The following is an 18,604-nucleotide window of genomic DNA, read 5'->3' as shown; positions in this document are numbered from 1 at the left end:
CATTTCAAGATGGTCTAAGTACTCCAATCGATACTTTTGAAGATTTTTCACCTCAATATCAAATGTGGTATGACCCTTATTCGAACAGATATGAGCAAGGATGGTGGGATGATTCCACTTTTAATTATGAACAAAGGCCAATAGATTTTCAACAGCTAGAGTCTCAAGGACCGTCATCCATGTCAGGTATGTCTCTTGAAGAAATAGTTGAATTAATAGCTACTAACACATATCAAATTCAAGACACGTCAATTTCAACAGGAGACACAAAGGTTGATTAAAGAGATGGAAGATGGAAGGCGTGAATTGGCATCTACAATGAGCAAATTGATTTCTCCATTTTGTGAAGAATTGCCCTCAACGGCTATTATCGACCATGAAGAAGATGAGGGTATAATTATCCTGACAAATGACATGGAACTGCAAGAGTCTCATGAAGAAGAATCTAAAGATGCAGTTGAAAAGAGAATTGAAGTACAAGAAAAGGAACCCCAATATCAAATTGTTCAAGTGGATGAATCCAGTGAACAACCTCCAAATGCGGTGACACCTCCCCCATTCCTTGATCAATATTCTCTTGACCCTTATTCTTTAATTCCTGTTAGTGAGATTGATTTTATTATATCAGAAAATTTTGAGTTTTATGACAGGAATAAGTTAAGAGTCACGATGGCAAAATATCTCGAACCAATAAGTGCTCTTGATGGAGGAATGAGTGAAGATTTAAGGTCATCACTTATTTGTTTTGCACCATTTACTAATCCATGGAAGACCGTAGCTCGTGGAGTCAAGAATTACTCTATTTACGAGGGCTATCAGGATTACATAGAAGATGAAGCACTGAAACGAGCTACACGATTTTATCCTCCGTGAATAAACATGACGATGTCTAGCCAAAGACATTAAAGAAAGGCGCTGCTTGGGAGGCAACTCAAGGATTATTTTGTTTTAGTTTTCTTATATTTTTGGAATTTTTATTAAGTGTTAGTGTCATTTAGTGGATTGCTGTTTTGTGGCAGGAAGCTGGCAGTTGGACATGCCTACTCTAGTTGATCATGCCTAAGGAATGAAGCTTTGAAATTGATGGTCAGAAGACTATTATTTCCAAGGCGTGCCCACGCCTTCCAACCCTTCCGAAAACGAAAGTCAAAAAGGAAAAAAATTTTCCTAGCCCCACTTTTCTACTTTTTTTTTTTATCCTATCTTATCTAATCCCTTTTCACTTTGTTTTAGCTTCAGTCTTCTCCTTCCTGTTGGTGTTGCGTCCATCGCTGCCACTCCACCTTGCGTCCGCCGCCACCACACCACCTTGTGCACGCAGCCGTCTCACCTCCTCCGCCTTAGTGTCTCACTTTCCCTCCCCGGTAGTCAAGGAAGTTTCTTTTCTTTTCTCCTAATACTTCATTTGTCTTTTCTACATTGAGGATAATGTAGGTTTTAAGTGTGGGGGAGTGGCTTCCATTATTTATTTTTGCTTTGTTACTCCAAAAAAAAAACAAAAAAAAACAAAAAAAAATGGGAAAAATGAAAAAAAATTAAAACATTGTAGTTAGTCGGCTTTTTATTTATTTCTATGTTTGTTAATGCTGGAGCATGTTGCTGTGATAAATGAAACAATCAAGGTGCGTGGGTATGTGGGTAAATATACTAGCTATGCATTTCGTTTTCCCTTGGCAGTGTTGTTGAGTGTTGAATACGCTGGACTTGACCCATTTTTGAAACTTTTGGGAGCTTTTGAGCCTTATATGAGCATATTATTCTTGTTTGCTCTATTTTTGTTTGATTGAGTGGGTATCACACATGGTATTGGCATTCTAGAACTTGCTAGTTTATACATGTCAATGCCACATTTTTGTTGAATTAGATGCATTTGAAATGATAAGGGCATTTAGGATTTAACCATCTTTAGCTATCTAAAAAAATCAAGCCCTCATCTTATCTCCCAATAGTGAACCAATTTGAGCTTTTGTCCTTCGTTTCTGGTTGTTATCCGTGTTTGTTAACCAAAGACCTCTTTAAACTTTCTTGTTTATCCCTGTGTTGTCACGGGATGTCTGAATTCCATCATTTGTGCAAAGCAAACAAAATTGGGGTTGCAAGTGCTGATAGATTAGGAGCTATATGATGCTATCCTTGTGTAAAGGAGGGGAAATTGGAAAAATGCCACTGATCAGAGAACTTTGGCTTACAGGATGTGCCCAAACCTTACAGGACTTTCTCCTGAAAAAAAAAAATTCCTGAAGAGATCTCATGACCAGAGGACTATGGGCTACAAGGCGTGCCCACGCCTTGCGAGCAGTATTCAATCAAAAAAAAAAAAAGAGGGAAAGAGAAAAAAATTTTGGGGCACTTGTACAGGGTGTACAGCAAATGGAAATTGGCTTGTTAGTGAAACTCCTCCGGTAAAGTACTGTGGTTATTGGTGAGTTTCAGACATTCTCTTGACACTTTACCACCTATCTACACCTTCTTAACCCGCCTTTCACCCGAAGCCCCATTACAACCCTATTAAAGTCCTTTTGATTTATGTGTTTAATTCACTTTTAAGTGGTGGAGATGTGATAAATGTGCAAGCCTATGGTAATGGCATTCCGTGATGTTGAATTGAGCGTTCCTAGTATTCATATAGATTCTTTGAATTACAACATGTCCGGTGTGTTCTACCTTTGGTGATACTGTCAGGGATCTGAGGTGCTTGTGTTAGTATAGCTTATTGCATGACCTTTGCTCTCTCGGTTGTACTTCTGAGCTCCGAAATGCTTGAGGACAAGCATTGTTCAGGTGTGGGGGGATTTGATAGAGCGGTTATTTGGCACATTTTGCACCGTTATTTTATCCTAATTTTGGCTATTCACGGTGCTAAGAATTGGAATTGCACTCATATTCGATATTTGTGCGAATTGTAGGTGGTAGGCATGAAAAATGATCTCGCGGGGTAAATTTCCGGAAGACTTTTCGTCTCAGGGCGTGGCTACGCCTTAGAAGGTGGACGAAACCGAAAGCCGGACTGCGGTCCACGTGAACCACGAGAAGCATGGGATAAAAACTCCAAAAGGATAGCTTTTGTTAGATGAATTACTCCAGACGTCTCCTTTCTTTACTTTCTTTTGGGCGGCAGCTATAAAGAGAAAAGCAAGATTCAAAAAGTAAAAATAGACCCTAGCTTTAGCTTCAGAAGTGAGACGCTTTTTATTTTATTCTTTTGCTCTCCGTCGGCCGCAATTAGATTAGTTTTGAGTTTTCTTTTTCTTCTCTTTCAGTCAGACGTATTTCTTCTTTTTCTTTTAGCTTTCGTCTTGTATGGCTTGACTCCTGAGTTGTTACTTTAGCTTGAGACAATTCGCGTTGATTTTCTGCCTTGTGATTGCGACCCCAATTCTTCGGCAAATAATCGAATGAATTCAATTAAATCACGCGGGATCGACACGATGAGGAGCGGCTAATTTCCTCCTCTACCCAAAGGTTGACGCGAGGGCGCGGTCCATCACACCTGTGAGATCTAATCAAGCTTTCATTATTTCTTCCAATTCGTTATTATTCGTGTGTTTTCTGAATTAATTGTTCATGGGTATTTGATTAATCGAATATCAACGGCCAGGTATTTGATTTAATTTAATAGCCTACTGCCACGTTAATTAAATAGAATCCGTAATTGTTCATTTAGTTAACACCCCGTGGCAACCACCATAATTGGATTTATTATGGGGAAACGCAAGATCTAATTTAAATAAACCCTCTTAGCGTGTTTATTGGTTAGGGTTGGGTTCTTCTAGCTTTAATGCAATTGGGTAATTAAATTCCTACGGTCGTACCTAGGGTTGTTTTCTGGTTAGAGAAGCAGTCAATGGTCGTACCTTGACTGTCGAAAAAGTAAGGAAGAGCTGGTTGTCAGAGCTTATTGATGGCTATAACCAGCCTAGTGATAAATGGATGAAATATCTTTGCATCGATGAGCATTTATTTGGACCGTGCCTGAGCAGTTGATCCTTTGGGTAGAACTTTTATTAATTGTTATTTTTAGTGAATTGTGCTTTGTGAGTTAGTTTTGAATTTTGTTTGGTTTATTTTTTTTATTTTTTATTTGCCTCCCATTGAAAATCCCCCAATTTCGTTCTACTAATTTGGAAAGAAATAATTTCCTACCTGCTCCCTGTGGAATCGACCCTACTTGCAATTGTACGTAAAATTAGTATTTTTATAGACAAATTCGGTATATCGGATCAAGCAAACTCTTCGGGAACAGGGTGAATCAAGTAACCCATTGCACACCTAGGGTCCCTGCTCCAGTACTTGGATTTGTTCTATAAATATTTAATTGAGGTGGTAATTAGGACTTTTTAGTAATTATTATTGCACAGGTTCGGCACCTGTCAATTTCGGATCCTGCTTGGACAAAACGGATCGATAAATAGAAGTACATCTTGTTCATTAACATCTCGGAAATATTCTGACGTAGTTAAAGCAGTCAAACCAACTCTCATACGAGCTCCCGGCGGTTCATTCATCTGACCGCAAACTAGAGCCACTTTTGATTCTGCAATATTTTTTTTATTAATCACTTCAGATTCTTTTCAACAATTTTTTTTGGCAAATTAATGTTTTCCATTGCTGGAGAGTAAAGTTTAACAAGAGAGGTACTACCTCATATTTATGTCCACTAATTTCTAGCACTATACAATCGGAATCAAAATTGAAACATTCACTACCGAACAATAAACAAAGCAACGCTGATCAAATCTGGATTCCGATGCAAGCTCCCATTTTTCTTTAGCTAGAGGAACACCACGCCAAGAGGCAAGAATCATCTGAATAGCGGTGACAACCATTTCAACAGCTGCCACATACAAGAAGTTTGAATTTGCTGGAAAATCTGTTTATTCCTTACTTGCCAGATAGAATGGAGTGTTATAGTTAATTTTATGTGCAAAACAATTTGAGCCAGCACCACCATTCAACTTCATTTTACCAAGTTGTATGTCTTCTAGTTCTGTATATCAAATATAGCAGTGGAATTGTAGAGGAATTACAGTAAACGAATAATTATAGTATGTAGTAACCAAATTGATCTAACACTTTTCAACACAATTATTATTAATAAAAGCAAGAGGAGTCAAGCTAGCTAGTAGCAGCTAGCATACTGCTCTTACAAAGTACCAGAGGACAAAACGATCACTAAACCTACAAGTTGTCAATAAACTCTATCACACCTAAGAATAAATGTACATTGAAAAACACCATTTCATAATGAAGGATGATGATTGATGGCTGACAACCTCAAATCCACAGGGGCCGAATAATGGATGGGTATCATGAATGAAAGGCTTGCAAGTGAAGAGCAAAATGAGGAAAGCAAAACGTAACTAATTTTGCATGGACATTGTACTAAAACGTGGAACGCATTGGAAGGACTGGCTTCCAATAATTTACAAAGGACTAGTCCCAATATTCTGTTGATGCACATTAGTTTAGGATGGACCAGGAAGCACAATAATTTAATTAGGATGGAGAAGACTGACATGGCAGTTAATTTTGATTGAGAAATTATTTTTACTTAACAGTCGCGTGCCAAACACGTGATTTTCTCCATCCAAATTAAGCAATTTATCGTTTTTCGACTAAATGTGGTAAAATATAATTAATTCATGTATTAAATGTGGTGCATCTAAAAGTTTGGCAATGAAATGTGTCCCTAACTCAAAATTTAGGGACGAAAAGTGGATTTTTCCTCTCATCAATTACTTCTTCACTGAATTTGATTATCAACGAGATCATGTACATGCTGTATTCCAGGCAATGGTGATTTCTGAACACGTCCGAAAACATTTTGAACCCAAATTTAGAGTACTAAACTAAAATCATGTTCTTTTGTCCTATATTTTAAGTAACTAGTATAGGAGAGCGTCCGTTGCATGTTGTTTGTATTCCTTTTTGTGATATTTAGTCGCTAAGTTTTTTCTCGTGACTACTAGAAATAATAGAGATATTAAGGATTTAAAGTGTCGTATCAAAATAATATTCTCCTTCAATAAAACATAAAAAAATACAAACTTTAAATGATTTTCAATCTCATTAGAAAGCGTAGAATATCAATATCAATCTAAATTAAAATCCAGCAGATAAACTACTCACATAAAAGTCTCCAAACAAACTCCTCCAAAAATTTAATGGAATTTTAACATACTTGACAACCATTTTATTGAGTTTGGTACATCCATATGCTGAACACTCAAACTGAAAGTACTAATTCACGAACGACATATACTACTTTTTGTATAGAAATTTACATGCAGGATTAAAACCATCAACGCAAATTCGCAAAAGTTGATATATTTAACAAAGAAAAAGGTTCTATCACTGTGGTCTTGTCAGGAGGTACCCTTATCGATACAATATAAATGTGGTACATAATCAACAATATGAAAGAATCATTTGAAATCATATGTGCAAGAAATTAATGTCGTCACCTACCCCAAAAAAAAAAGAAATTAATGTTGTCTACTTACGTGTTTAATGTAATACAACTTAATGGTTCAGTTTTTATGTATTGATTGCTTGATTAAAGTTGATATGGATACATATCTAACTCGGCCCTCACAACGAATTAGTTTGGATAGCAAATTATTTATACATATTTATCTGCTTGCATCATAAATATATTTTTAATCATATTTTTATCTCATAGGCATCACATCAGAAAAGTGTTGCACTATTTTTTTAAAAAAATTTTCCCAAATAATCTCCTATCTAAACACAATCGCATCGGCCAAAATGGAATCTATTTTCATTGAAAAGTACTACACTATGTTTTTTTGAAAAAAAAATTATTCCAAATAATCGTAGTTTGTTTGGATTGAGCATTATTTCTCCAATTTTATTTGCTTACATCATCATTACAATTTCCAATACACCTTTTTATCTTTTCGATTACCTTTTTATCTCATATACATCACATCACAAAAAGTGCTATAGTAAGAATATCCCAAATAACTTACAATCCAAACAGTTGCAATTGGTCAAAATGGAGTATATTTTCTTTGGATGAGAGGCCAGTTCCTCTGGTGAATACCTTTATGCGCAAAAGATAGAGGTCCAAAATTCACGTAAATCTTTACAAAAATGTCTACGGACATAACGTGGCCAATTGAGGTCCTAAATTCATGCAAAACTATCTACGGGCAAATCTATCTTTTTAGCTTAATTCCCATTAAAAGAATCCAAACTCCCTACTTATGACTTTGGACAAAATTATACTCCATCCTTGAATATCAAATGTTTCGCCAATTATATAGCAAATTTTCCATTATAAATATCTGAACTATAAAAAGATTTCCTTTGAAAAAAATATTTGCGAGCCAATCTATTGATATATAAAGAAACAAAAAGTAAACTAATAGCTACAGACATAATCAATAAAAAGAAAGCCATATATCAGTTTAGACAGGAGTTTTAGTGCTGTTCTAACTAATACACAGTCTAACAAAAGGCAAGTCATTCATCGTTTACAAAAGGATACTTGGAGCAGTTCTTCTGTATTAGATCCTACCGCATTTACTGTGATCCATTAGATTAGACTGTCAACAGATACCTGACATATGGCAAATTAGGTCGACCGTCTCTCATTCTTGGTACTCCTGATTTGTTTGTCGCATTGCATATCAGTAGCGAACAATTTGTCAACAGACACGTTTTATCAACTAAAAACATTGAAGAAGGAAATCTACAAAACATTTGTTTGGTGATGAGAATTCAAAAGTTGCTAGGAATATTTGAAAAGAAACCAATAATGGCTGGGTATCATGAATGAAAAGCAGACTGGGCCGACTAGCTTCCAATAATTTACAAAGGACGGGTCCCAAAATTCTGTTGAAGCACAATAATTTAGGATGGACTGGTCCCACAATAATGGAGGAGGGGCTGGAACGATTGTAAGAGACAGCCGTTCCGGAAGGTTCACGGCCATGATTAAGCCAAAAAATTTATACGGCTCAAATCACTTTTTGTAACTCGATTTTCACGTCATCTGGAATGATTAATTACATTTCAAAAAATTATACGCAATTCTCCCAAAAATACGAGGGAGCGAGAAAGATTCTACAGCTTCTCCAATTGAAATTTGTCCAATTAATGTAATTGTTACAATATATGCTGTAAACTAACATTGAAATTTGTCAACTCATACAAATAAGTTAGAGTAAATTTACAATTAATATTATATCAACCAACCTAAATTGGATAAAACTCAACTCGAGAAACCCATTTTGGATAATAGTTTCAAGAACTTGACGATCCTTTCATTTTACTTGATCCACCAACTTCTTGTCCATCATTTGTTCAGTATTATCCAGAAAAACATTATGGAGACATTAGAGTATACCCGTCATGGATAATGTTCATATATACCATCATGAGATCAGCATTCTAATCTCTTGACCTGGGCATTAATTACTCAAAATCAACCCCAACTGATGCAGCTCACATTTTCTCACTTCCACCTTACCAATTTGACCAATTCTCCAAGACAAAAAGAAGTATCCTTTTATACTGGATATTTTTTTTAAATCAAAAATCAAAAAACATTTTCAGCTCTACGGAAGATTTACTTGATTTTGACTCTAAATTAACATTAGAAGAATATGAGGAAGAAAATTAGCGTTATTCAATATGACAAATTCATGCATAACTTCTTACTAAATTAATTCCAAAAATGTACTTAGTTAAAAAAAAACCAAGATAATGTGTGTTGCGCATTGTACGTACTACTTTTTAAAAGTATGCTCCTTTTGTCCACTACTTAGAGCAGCTAGCATAAGAGAATGTACATTGTACATTATGCATATTACTTTTTGTCATACTTAGTCACAGTTTTTTTTTTTCTCATGAATACCAAAACAAAAAAAGAGATATTAAGCATTAAAGTGTTATACTAAGACTAATTTTCTCCTTCAATGAAAAATATAAAAAAATTTTACAAACTTTAATTGATTCTCAATCTTATTGAAAGTCATAGAATTTTAATATCAAATAAATTAAAATTAAGAAGCTAAACTACTCTCATCAAACTCTCCAAACAAACTCCTCAAAAAATTTAATGAAATTTCAACAGTCTTCACAACTATTTTCTTGAGTTTGGTACATCCATATCCTGAATATTCAAAGTAAAAATATTAAGAGGAAAATGAAGGATAAGATTTTATTCAAGCAAAAAGAAGAAAAGAACCCCGTTGACAAATTTAAACACATTAATATATTTGTGGACTCTCTCATTGTTTAGTTAAAGAATCTAGTATCCACCCAAAAAGTTAATTAGCATTTGATCAAGCAATTTGGTTACCAAAAGAACCATCTAAATGTTGTGTTCAATACAATGGTGATAATTAGGCACGTCTAGAAAAATTCCAGTGAATTTCAAGTGTTTCGTTCCATTAGACATTGAAATAATTTTATTGGTGGATATCAGAATAATTAGGAGGTACTAGATTTCTTTTTGGTGAAAAATTTGCGATCATTTTGGTGGATGGAATAAAAATAGGGGACAAAGATTGCATTTCCCACTTCAAAAATTGACCTTGTGAGCTCAAGTTCCAAAAAAAAAAAAAAATCTAAAGTAGGTATTCTCTCCTTGGAAGATGCCAATTTTGCATGACTACAAAACTATCAACAGATTAGGTTGAAACCAAATACATTGATCAAAGACGATTAAGGATGCCTTATATACTTTTTTTTTTTTCATCACTGTGGGTATCCGAGTCTACACCCGACTAATTTCATAGCGCTCCAGCAAAACGGGCCCGACCAATACTGAAGAAGATAATAACTGAATTGCTGTCCGGAATCGAATCCAGGTAAAATTCACCTAAGAAAATTATTTTCATCAGCAGAGCAACCCAGCGCAGCGCGGGCAAGGATGCCTTATATACATTTCAATCTATTTCAACGTTGCCCTGTTCATTTAATAGAAACAATTGGTGGGCCTATGTGTTTTGAAAAAAGTCGCACGTCCTCTGTATATCAAACATAGGTGCATCGCATCTTAACTGACATTGACAGGCATGCAAAAACGTGACTAATTTTGCTTGGGAATTCTAGTAAAACATTGAATGCACAGGAAGTACTGGCTTCCAATAATTGACGAAGGACGGGTCCCAATTTCTGTCGAAGCACAATAATTTAGAATGGACCTGGAAGCACAATAATTTAGGGGGATTATATCAGAAGCCACTCTGGAGGTTTCTCCTAATATTATTCAGTATCCTTAAGATTTTAAAAACAACACTTACTTCTCATAATAATTACAAAAAGACTTTATTAGCCCTCGTTTGATACATAATTTACATATCAAATAAAGAGCTAAAAAAAATAGAAACAAAAAGAAATAAAAGAACTTTTTTCTCTTTCTCATTTCTCCAACATCCTCTCTTACTCATTTTTTTGGGATGACTATGCAATTTTTTATTTTTAAATTATAATAAATTGAATTTTATTTATCTTTTACCTCTTGTGATTATGATAGAATGGGGTTTGACTTCTTTGTTTATTTCGAGTTGATTTTTGTAATGATTAGTACAATTTAAAGGATTGGACCATGAGTTGAGAAGAAGTTGGAAAAAAATATATAAAGTTCATAAGAAATCGATTTTGAGCATATAGAGTTAAATTGCTGTTAATATATTTCTACTAACATCTTTTTTTTTTCCAAATTTATATTTTTATGGACTATAGTTTTGTGATATGGTGGTATTACAAGAAATTATTTTTTAGGTGATGATTTTTCTTGGCGTAAACAAAGTGGCTTATGAGTATTTTTATTTAGCAAAATAAGCAAAAGGGCAGTTTAGGGCTTTCACACAAATAGTAAAAGTAAAAGAGGCAAGTCATATTTTTAATATCTTAAGAGTGATAGATGATATTAAGAGAAAGCTCAGAGGAGGTTTCTGATATTTTCCCTAATTTAGAATGGACCAGTCCCAAAATTCGAAGGAGGATTGGGTTTGTTTGGATATCATTTTATTAGTAAAAATTTATATGATTGCAGCATAAACATATTTCTCAAGTACTTTTTTATCTTTTTAACTATTTTTTTATTTTATAAACATCATATTACAAAAAGTATGACAATATTTTTTAATATATTTATTTCAAATAATTTCCTATCTAAACATACTCGATAATTTTGGACGGATCCAAAAGCACAATAATTTAGGATGGACTGGTCCCACGATTACGTGGAAGCACAATGAGCAGAATAATTGCACCCAGTAGCAGGAGGGCAGGTGGGCGGGCTCAATAAATCTGAATTCACTCTTTACTCTTCTCGTCTATATAAGAACACAGGTATAAGCCCAAGCGATTTCAAACCGAAGGCAAACTTTTGGAAGACAAGGAATCATGGCAATCAGCAAGATTGGTGCAATGGCTATTCTGTTTTGCGGTATGTCCAATTTTATTCTTTTGTGTACGAGTTAAACCTGTTGGGGCAATTTTTAAAAATAAAAAGACAACTATTCATCCCATATGTGTATATATATATAAAAAATAAGTTTCGAGCATTTTTCAAAACCCTATACGGGATTTGGTTTGCACACGATATAAAATGATTTTGGTACTGAAAACAGGAATGATTCTTCTGGGAGCAAATGTGGAAGTCATGGCTGTCAGGCCCGGGCCTATCAGGCCGTGCGTACTGATTTGCATACTGACGCCGGTGTACAAGATCTGTAATGGAACTAAGACCTACACAGACTGCGGCAATTGTTGCTTCGACGAAGGCTGCACTCTTTACTTTGGGGATGGAAGTTCACTATATTGTGAGTGGCCTTGGGCTAAATATTAATTCCATGATTAGTGCTTGTGCTCTAGACAGCCAATATCAGGCTAAACGAGTACTAAATAATGGGTAAAATATATGCCCCTTTTAGTTTGTGTTTCAGTTCCCACGAGAGTGGAATGTAACTATGTAGTATATCAGTGATTCATGAGATAGTGAATCATGTTCAAGTGAAACATAACTAAAATTTTTACAATTAAATCGTAACAAGTTATTACTTGAGAAGTGACAAAGGGAAACATTTGGATCTATAAGTTCAAATAGAACTTGGATTGGTTCTTTTCATTTTAAATCCTTTATCCTGTATTGAGACTATAAAGAAAATTTGCTCTAGTGAAGGAACCAAGGTCTCATTACATACCCATAGACTTGTTAAGCTGCTACCACATGATTTGGTGAAAATCATTGATAGGAATAAATGTGAAAATAGAAAGAGTACCTGCGGATAGCACCATAGTTGATCCATTTACTAAAACTTATTTTAAAGGAAATAGGATAGTCATGTAGACTCATTTGATCTTTGACTTATGAGTGATCGGCTTTACTGTAAGTGGGAGTTGAAAGTGTATATGCTTTAAAGTCAATCAACTTCTAGGGTTTAATATTCACTTGAACTATTTATGTTATAATAAGTGACATCTTTATAATATTGGTTGCTTATATTTATATAAGTATGATAAAGTCCTCAGAGTAAACCTAATCGATGAAATCATGTGAGTTATGATGATGAGATTCATTCGATTATAAATAATGTTTATTCTTAAATATCTCTAGTCAAAGTATTAACAAGGCAAGACACTGTTAATATGGTTATACTAACACATACTATACTGCTTCTATTTAATAAGTATTCGATCTCATCTACTATAGTGTTTGAGATACCTAAACTAGTATATGAGTGTTTGATAGGATAATCAAATTTACTAGATTGATCCGTATAAGGATATTCTTTAAGTGCCAAAGGATTAATCTCTAAATGACATTTGTGTAATTAATTCTTAGATTTAAGATTATTAGGGTATCTTGAGTATGGAAGGTTATATTTTGTTTTGATATATGATTGCTCCCGTAATAGAGAATGTTTACATCATTAGCTTATAAGTATATACTTAAAGCATGAAAAGATGGTGAATAACTTATAAGGATTTAACACCTCTGATGAAAAAGGAGTTATATCATGTCTGGCAATTTGAAGATGTGGCAGCCCCACCCCCCCTAAGGCGAACCAGAGGGTTCGGTGAGTCACCTGCCCAGCTCTCGTCGGAACTCACTCACTCAATCATCTAACATCATCAAATATAATTCGTAAATAAACTTTACTTCTCGCATAAGCCAAGTACTTAAACAAACCGTACCATTCAACTTACTCTGTCCAAAAGTACAATTTCAAGCATCAAAGAAAATGTCGAACTTAAAATACTTAAATTCAACTTAATTTACAATTTAAAAATTCCTAATCCAGGGCACAGAAGCACCACAGGATTCACATTTTCCCAAAGACACCAAAGTCATCCAAAAGATACTAAAGTTTTCCCAAAGTACAAATACAAAAGTGGGCATTCAAAATATAACATTTCTTTTCTAGTTCTCCAAGACTTCATACAATTCAGAACCTGTCAAGGAAAACAAATTGGAAGGGATGAGCCAATAACTCACTGGTGTCTCAAAACATGCAATTCACATAGGGCAATTTAACAAGTACAAATGGACAAGTAAGCAATGAACAATTTAGGAAATCGAAGTAACATGACAAGAAAAGGATACGGGGCTCTCAGGAGCCAAAGTCCTCGTGCTTGATCAGGGAATTTATAGTAGTTGACACTCCGTCAACTTTCACTATCTAATATCTATGTAGACATTTCCCTAATCTACACGTTTCCTAGTAACGACTTCCCCCTTATTTTCCAGCCCGACTCCAACAAGAATTTTGCAAGCACTTTTACCAAGACGGCAGAGAGGTACCTCCCACTCTAATAGAGCATGGTACGTACATCCGTTTGGTTTATTTAGTCGACGAGACCACGCTCCAATCGACCTTGCAACACTTGTACTTGTGGCATTTCACGCAATCACATAGCATATAACATTTCATGATATCTCTAGCAAGTACTTTTAATAAGTAGTTCAACTAGCAGTTAAACACGATTCATGCAAGAGACACTCACCTCAAGTGAAGAGTCTAGAATTCCAAACTTTGATCGAGATTGTGCTCTTTACCAACTCCTAAAATCATACAAAGAATTCACATAAATTTCCACTTTTGAGTTGGCAAATTTAACTCGAGTCAACTAGCATTTAATTTCACTCAAAAATCCCAAACTAGTATTAATTGTTTTCTCAAAGTGAAATCCACAAATTTCGAGTGAAATTAAATTTTGAGGTTTCTTTAAAACCAAAAACTTGCTAAATTCGTCAAATATTCCAATAACCAAGTTCTAGAGTCATATAAGAAATTAACACCACTTTGGTGTCACAGGTTGAGAAAAATCACGTTTAACCATTTAGAGGAATTTTCCCTTCTAATTTTTCCCAAAATATCTTGGGGAATTCCTTTAAGAGGAAATCATATAAACCAAGTAAAACTAGTCGTTGGAATTTCTATAAAATAGAAACTCCTTAAGTTTGCCAAATTCCATTGACCAACTTGGTTCCAGGATTTTTATGAAGGCAAAAACTTGAGTTTTCAAGAAAATTTCCAGATTTGGCATATTTCTCGAAATAGGGCATTTGGTCTAATAAAATTCAAGGTTATTGACTCGAAGTGGACCTAGTAACAAAGGTTAATGCTAGAAAACATTTTCGGGACAGATTTAGTCCACATTTAACCAGAACGAAATCCAAACGTCAAAATCATTTCTAATTTCAAACAAAATTTCTGTTTTGGGTAGCCTCGTGAAGAATAAAATTTTGGTCCACTTTTTGAACGTAAACTCTACTAGATTTTGTCCCGAAATTGAGCTATACACACCCCTTAACTAAACACAAGTCAAATTGGGTTCATGTTAACGTGAAAATCATTCAACGTGTCTCATGCAAAGCTGGAAAAATTTTCAAGTGCATTCGGTACAAGCAGTCCATTTTCTCTTCAATTTGTCCAAAATTTTTCAACTACTCAAAGGCTACATTTTTACCCAAACAATACTTCACATATAGGTTAACATGTTTACAGCTCAAATGGTTCAAAAACTTGTCAAAACCAAACCCCAAATTCGCCCAAAAATCTGGAAATTTCCAGAATTTTTCGGACAGCTCAAGGGGCATTTTTCTCTTTGATTTTTCAATGAAATTTCCCATTGTACCAAAGCTGCATTTTCACCAAAACTACTCTACACATATAGGTGAACATATACACGATTTAAATAGCTCAATAACTTCAAAAAATCCGGCTCAAAATTTCGGGTAAAAATGGAAGAAAAACAGGCCTGCTGGTTCGGTTTAGCAGAGCAGAATTTTCTCCTCTTTTTGCTCAACCATCTTCAACTTATAACTCATACTTTAAGTCCATAACAATCACAACTAATTAGTCTAACCTCCCAACAAGCAATCCAGTTCATTACCTAAGCAAAAATTGCAAAACAACAACCGGTAACAAAGCTGGAAAATTGCTCCCTCATCCGGCCAGCACCCCATTTTCATTCTTAAAATTTCCCCAACATTTAACCACCACAAAACACACATATAAACACATAAAACACCTCTAGCTTCATCAATTATTAGCTTAGAGGATCAGCAACCCAACAAGTTTCACCAACGCAAGCTAATATTTCAAGAACCAAAAGCTGCAAAAATCTGAAATTTCTGGCTAAGGTGCTAAGCTGGAGTTTGTTACCTTCAAGTGGGTTGTTTACTAGCTAAAGGTATTGTCTAGTTCCTCAAGTTGCTCCTAGAACCACAGAGGGTCAGCCGGCTCCCTTGCTCTCTGTTTCCCTCTCGGTCTGACCACCCACAGCAGCAACACAGCAGCAAACGTTAAGGTGAAGAGAAGTTTGGGTCTGGGGTTTTTGAGTCAGCTTGGAAGGTTCTGTGGTTAGAGGAAAGAAAAATGGCAGCTGGTTTCTCCTTCTCCCCTGATCCGACGCAACGCCGGCAGCAGCAGCAGCGATCTTCCTCCTCCTTGCTCGGTCGAGACAGCAGCCAAGAATGGAGGTGGAAGCTGGAAATGGAAGCTTGAAGATTGGGGTGTGAATGGCTGAGAATGGAAGGCTGTTAGAAGCTTGGAATGGCAGCGGCTTCTGCTTCTTCTTGCACCAGAGGATCGGGAGCTTGGAGGGAAAGAAAAGAGTTGATAGCTGGTGACAAGATGGGAAGAAAATTGGGGTAATCTAGTGAGTAGGCTAGTTGACTTTTTGGGCATGTCATTAATGGTGGGCATTTCGAATTCGAATCGCGTTTACGCGCGGAATTTTGATCTACTGGTAGAATTTCCTCATCTAGCATTTCCTCAGTTTAGTTGTACATTTTTTTTTTTATAACCTCTACATACCCTACATTTCAACTTAGGGCTACATTACACGTCAGTGCGCAAATATTCACCCTAATGCTTAGCTGAACACGAACCGCCAAATAAATTTTTAAAATTCATGTAATTTAAAATATAACATTTATATAAGTAAACAACAATATTTAAATACAATTACATATTATTTAATAAATTCAACATTTAAATAATATTTTGATTTTAATTTTCAGAAATTAATGCAATTTTGAGATTCTCACAGAAGAAGTATAGCTCGAAATTCTTAGCGTTAAGTGCAAGAGTTTTAAAAAGTGTTTCTAGGTATTTATTCATTGGGGTCATCTTTTGGTATAAGAAATGAACATCAATCAAATAATAGAATAAGTACAACTTATTTCAAAATTAATATAAGATAAGTGTGACAAAAAGATATTAATTACATGATAAACTTTTATTGATTTTTTTAATTATTCGCTGTGCATGTCTCTATGATTCCTTACAAAAAAACGCCACTAGTTCTCAGGCTTTGGGGTATTTTCGTTTTACTAGTTTATGGTGATGGACAAATTGTCAAGGTTCAATTTTACAATTTAAACATGGGAATTGTGAGCCTGATTTGAGAGTTAATTTTCACCGGATTTATCAGTGATCGAGCATTGATGAAACATGGCAAATTAGCGCTGAATGTCGCATTCTAACATTGCTGCTTTGGACCAATAACAATAAGAATTCAAATATTGTAAAATTTTTGCTCTAGAGTTTTAAAGTAAAATAATAATCAAATATCCGTTTGGCAAATGAATCTTTTGAAATGTTTGCCTAAATTTTATTATAACTTACCGTAGAAATTGTAGAAAAAATTTTAAAATAAAAAACTTTTTATTTCTTTTCGTTTTCTCTTTCTCTTTCTCTTTCTTCCTTTCTTTTTTCTTTTCTTTCCTCTCTTCTTCTTCTCCCTTCTCCCTTCTCCCACCCTTGCCAGGCCGCCAACCCTCACAGCCGGAAGAGGCAGATGCAAAAAAAAAATTTATTTTTTGCCTTTTCTCTTTCCCTCTCCCTCTCCCTCTCTCACTTTCCCGCCACCTCTCCCTCCTTTCGTCGAAAGTTGCAGCACTAGAAACGGGATTTTTTTTTTTTGCTTTTTCTCTCCCTCTCTTCTCTCTTCTCCCCCTCCCTCGCCACTTCTCCCTCACTTTGTTGGAAGTTGTAACAACAAAAATGAGAATTTTTTTTGCTTTTTCTCTCCCCCTTTGCTCCCTCTCCCCCCCACCTCCCCTCCCCTTCCCTTCCCCCTCCCCCTGAGAGGAAGGGGGAGAAGGCCATCCCCATCGGACCAGGGGGAGGGGGAAGGGAAGAGGAAGGGAGGAGGGGAGAGAAGGCCATCCCCCTCTCCGATCTGGTGGCGGGGGGAAGGGGAAGGGAAGGGGAGGGGAGGAGGGGGGAGAGGGAGAGGGAGAAGAGGGAGAGCGAAAAGAAAAGCTGCATCTGCTGACACTAGCCAGTCTACCGTGGTGGTGGGTTGACATGGAAGAAGAGAGGGAGAACGGGATTTTTATTGTGTATTTTGGATATTTTGAAATGTATAGATAAAAAATTTTGAGAAATTTTTAAAATTAACGTAATTAAAATTAATAAAAAAAACTGATAAGAGGCAAATTTGGGTAAAAACCCATTTGCCAAACAGGCCTTAAATTGAATGAGGGAAGGAAAGACATCCTTCATGGTAGGGTGGGGCCCAAATAATGATTGATATTGTGGTGGAACCCACAGCTGTAATGTCATTTTTTTCCTTCCCAATAGATAATGTGACATGGTAGTACGGGCATAGCGTGGCCAATTGAGGTCCTAAATTTATTCAAAACTATCTTTGGGCAAATCTGTCATTTTAGCTTCATTCCCATGGAAAGAATCCAGATTCTCTCCTCGTGACTTTGGACAAAATTTTACTGCATCCTTCTAGCACTGTACAATCGGAATCAAAATTGAAACATTCACTACCGAACAATTAATAAAGCAACGCTGATCAAATCTGGATTCCGATGCAAGCTCCCAATTTTCTTTAGCTCGAGGAACACCACCACGCCAAGAAGCAAGAATCATCTGAATAGCGGTGACAACCATTTCAACAGCTGCCACATACAAGAAGTTTGAATTTGCTGGAAAATCTGTTTATTCCTTACTTGCCAGATAGAATGGAGTGTTATAGTTAATTTTATGAGCAAAACAATTTGAGCCAGCACCACCATTCAACTTCATTTTACCAAGTTGTATGTCTTCTAGTTCTGTATATCAAATATAGCGGTGGAATTGTAGAGGAATTACAG

The 18,604-nt window shown here is 35.6% G+C and overlaps 2 long non-coding RNA genes across 2 annotated transcripts; one reads left to right on the top strand and one right to left on the bottom strand.

Moving 5' to 3' along the window:
* Positions 1 to 11,289: 11,289 nt before the first annotated feature.
* LOC140013168 (uncharacterized) lies at positions 11,290 to 12,049 on the top strand. Its single transcript, XR_011820232.1, has 2 exons — positions 11,290 to 11,428; positions 11,613 to 12,049. It is a non-coding gene; the product is annotated as an uncharacterized lncRNA (long non-coding RNA).
* A 1,112-nt stretch (positions 12,050 to 13,161) lies between these two features.
* LOC113706958 (uncharacterized) lies at positions 13,162 to 16,190 on the bottom strand. Its single transcript, XR_003452137.2, has 3 exons — positions 15,654 to 16,190; positions 13,990 to 14,047; positions 13,162 to 13,437 (listed from the first exon to the last, which is right to left on the bottom strand). It is a non-coding gene; the product is annotated as an uncharacterized lncRNA (long non-coding RNA).
* Between the last annotated feature and the right edge of the window lie 2,414 nt (positions 16,191 to 18,604).

The sequence above is a fragment of the Coffea arabica genome, chromosome 8c (assembly GCF_036785885.1).
Source record: "Coffea arabica cultivar ET-39 chromosome 8c, Coffea Arabica ET-39 HiFi, whole genome shotgun sequence".
In the NCBI taxonomy this organism is placed as follows: domain Eukaryota; kingdom Viridiplantae; phylum Streptophyta; class Magnoliopsida; order Gentianales; family Rubiaceae; genus Coffea; species Coffea arabica.
This window is presented reverse-complemented; position numbering and strand designations above follow the sequence as displayed.